The sequence below is a fragment of the Lutra lutra genome, chromosome 1, assembly GCF_902655055.1.
Source record: "Lutra lutra chromosome 1, mLutLut1.2, whole genome shotgun sequence".
Classification (NCBI taxonomy): domain Eukaryota; kingdom Metazoa; phylum Chordata; class Mammalia; order Carnivora; family Mustelidae; genus Lutra; species Lutra lutra.
The window spans coordinates 93,280,423-93,284,076 of NC_062278.1; the positions used below are offsets into that span (position 1 = coordinate 93,280,423).

A 3,654-nucleotide genomic window follows, 5' to 3' on the forward strand; every position below is an offset into this window, starting at 1 on the left:
GATTTCAAGTAAAAGGAAGTAGTTCCAGCTTGTTCTAACTGATTAAGGCACAAAAAGATTGAGGTTAACAGATAAGAGAGGCTAGAAAGCTAGGTAAACACCAAATGCCACAACCTGGATCTTTTAAGGAATTAGGGTTTTGTCTTGGAGACTATGGGATTTGAGTAGGGCAGTGGCACAGGTGAATTTGTAAAAGCATGTTGGAACTAGGGCTAAGTTTTTGGGAACAGGATGCATAGGTGAGAACAGTGCAAAGTACTGTACCATATTATAAAAAGAACAGTCAATTACTCAGGCAACAGGCTTTACCTTGACCTCCCTTGACCATCAGGCCCCTTCCCTGACATCATACAAGCAGCACTGGGAAAAAAAAGAGAGGAAGTGTAACCTTCTTGGTGATGAGGAATGCCCCTCTATTGGCCAGGATATCTGGACAACCCTATAGTTTCTACTTCTTCTTCTAACCTCCATGCCCCTTTGTACAAAGCCATGAGAATTGAAGTGGTTCTCTTATTCTTTCCAAGGGTCAGAGGACTTGGGGATGATGATCTTCTTCCTGCCCTTCGACTTTTCTTCACAGACAAATTATAGAATAGTCTCTTTGGCTAAGCAAACTTCCAAGGCAAGATTCTTGCTTTTATACATTCCTAGACTAGAAGGAGAGACAAGCCTCCATGTTCTAGTTCAAGAGTCACCTTAAGGATATACTCATCAAACTTTCCCAATGATCCAGCATGCTCTCCACTGCATTCTGATGCTCCACCAGAGTTGTCCCCAGATCCTGTAACTGATCAAGCATCCATCCAGGGATAAAAGTAAAATGCATTGCTCCATTTCTTTCAAGGATGAATTATTCAAACTCTTGTTCCCAATCCTTAACCTCTAAGCCTCATCCCTTGACTTGTAGGGGTAGATGGAATGTGAATACAGGAAGGAGGTGGGGAAAGCTTCTGTCCATAAACATTGTTCTTGGGAGTAACTGTTTGGTTGAATTTGGGATTGTAGAAGGAATAGTTCTCCCACCTTTTAGTTTAGAGGGTAATTTAGTCCAACTTCTGGCTGTTCTCTTTGGAATGTGGGGCTAATTAGCACTTTTTGTCCTTATTCATAGGCCCCAGAAGCCAATTTCAGGGCAACAGGAAAAGTTTCACTCAACATCCAACACTGGTTCCCAAAAGGAATATATTGCAATCCACATATGCAATTCTAAATTTTTCTAGTTGCCATATTGAAAGAGATAAAATGAAATAATTATAATTAGTTTTATAATATACTTCAAACCAATATATCCAAAATATATTTCAGCATGTGAGCAATACAAATAATTAATGAGATAATTTTCATTCCTTTCTTCATACTGTCTTCAAAATCTAGTATTTATTTTATAATTAAAGAATATCTTACTTTGATCTAGACTCATGCCAAGTACCCAGAAACCATTTTAGACAAAGTGATTTATGTAATGATAGATTATCTATGACAAAAGCTAACAATGGTTCTTTACAATGTGCATAGAATAAATCCAACTTCCTATTATACATATATTTGTGGCTTAGACAACCGAATGAAAGGAAAGATGCCTAATGCAGGTCTCCTTCTTTCCCTACAGGCTTAGAAATACCTCCTCCTAATATGTCCTTACTTGCTAAATAATTATGTAGAAACTCAGTTGTTTTAAAATATCTGAAAGGACATTTTTTTTTCCAACCCAGGTTATTGGCTAATTCAGTAGAGGCAAATTTTCAGAATAACTTTTCTTTAAGCTTTGTATCCCAACTTCTAAAAAAATTGGTGAAATTTGTTATCTCTTAAAACACAAATCAAGCTTTTCTTCCACAAAGGCAGCTCAGTGTCACTTTTGCAGATGGATGGGTCCACTTTCAATGGCCTGGTATCTGTACATAGGCTGGATATGTTCCAACTGGTCTATTTCCGATTTATTTCCTCAGACTGAGCAAGGAAGAGTCAAGAATCAGGAGTAAAACTGCAGTCATTATCTTTTAAACTTATTTATTTTTTGTTGTTGATCTGGCAAGTTGCCTCATTCTATAGAGACTTTACGATGTGCTTATGTCTAACTTTTGAAGGTGAGAACTGTGATCTAATCTGTATTCTGTGTGTTGGTAGGTCACTGGGAGGGGGGGTGCCCAATAAATATTAAACAGGAAGACTTTATTGAATCACTCTACACCATACACTTTCTAGTTCATCCATGTGCCAGCTTCTAGTACAGAAACATTATGAATAGATGAGTGGCTGGATAGATTCATAAGTGAATTTATTTGATAGTTTGTTGCCAAAACTTTGCTACCTATAATGAAATCATATTTCTTGGTCTTCTGCCATAAATCACAAGAACAGTCTCACATTAATACAAAACCTAAATTTGAACAAATATATAGTAAGTTCTCTGTCTCTGAAAAATTTAAAGGAGAGATTAAACCTCAATAAACTCCATTTCCATAAAAAAAAAACAACTCCATTTCCATCAACTCATAAAACCAGAAACTACAAAATGACCTTCGGCATCTCAAAATCAAAACATTTTAATGATATCAGGATATATGGAAGTCATAATATTGACTCCAAATGATTCAAAATTGAATTATATTCAGTTCACTCTTTTTTTTTCCTACTAGACACCTAAATGCCTAATTTCCACTATACGTCATATATCTAACCTTTAATTACTTGAAATAAGGGTGCTGGGACCAATGATCACCAGCTGCCCAGGTACCAAAAAATTATGCTTCCGAAATCTCTTGATGTCGATTCCTCATGTAGAGCAATGGAGCTGCCCTACGTGTGCCACTCACGACAGAAGCCCTTTTTTATTCAGTTCACTCTTAATGCAAAAAATGTTTATTTCTTCAGAGCAACCAATTTTTTAAACTAATTGATCTTAAACATTTTATAGAGTACCTATTATGCTCCAGGCATTGTTTCCAGGCTCTGAAAAACATAAAAAATTCTGCTTTAATGGAGTGTACATTCTATCAGAGTATTTAACTCAATAGGTACTCAATCAAAATATTGAAAACATTTAATCTAATCAACTAGTTTAATTCATGTAATTAATGATTTTAATTCATTCCTACTTAACATAAAATCTGCAAAGTAGGTGGAAGAACTAGGACAACAGTCAAGATTATTTGATACAAAATTTATGTTCTTTTCACCAAACTGTGACAAGTACTTGTCTTTCTATTCACTTTGTCCAGGATTAGGTTAGGAAAGCTACAAGGTCTCTTACAACTCTAAGGCATTTTCCCCCCTTGGTTCTGTAATAGAATATTGTAATCCAAATCTCAAGAAAATCAGGTTTCAATTCGAAAATGAAGATAATAAGGCTAAAAATAATACCAAGAAAGCAACCCATTCCGAAAGTGTTCTTCCAAGGAAAGTTTATGAAAAATGTGAGCATAAAAATCCAGTGTAATCATGTCCTTATAGATCTGATTAAGATGATAGAAATTATATTATACACTGGAACCATTCCATTTTATATTCAAATATATTAACCTCTACTCTTCCAGAATTGTTCTGAAATGTGTTTCTCAGGCTAAGATTTTATTATCTGCCTATAAATTATATATGTGCATATCATAAATTTCTTTTGACCTCTTCAAATAATATGACTTTCTCCCTTCCCCT

General features: G+C 35.3%; 1 non-coding gene across 1 annotated transcript; it reads right to left on the bottom strand.

Annotated features, from left to right (window-relative positions):
* Nucleotides 1-2,698: 2,698 nt before the first annotated feature.
* LOC125090155 (U11 spliceosomal RNA) lies at nt 2,699-2,832 on the bottom strand. The gene has a single exon (XR_007124223.1). It is a non-coding gene; the product is annotated as a U11 spliceosomal RNA (small nuclear RNA).
* Nucleotides 2,833-3,654: the final 822 nt, after the last annotated feature.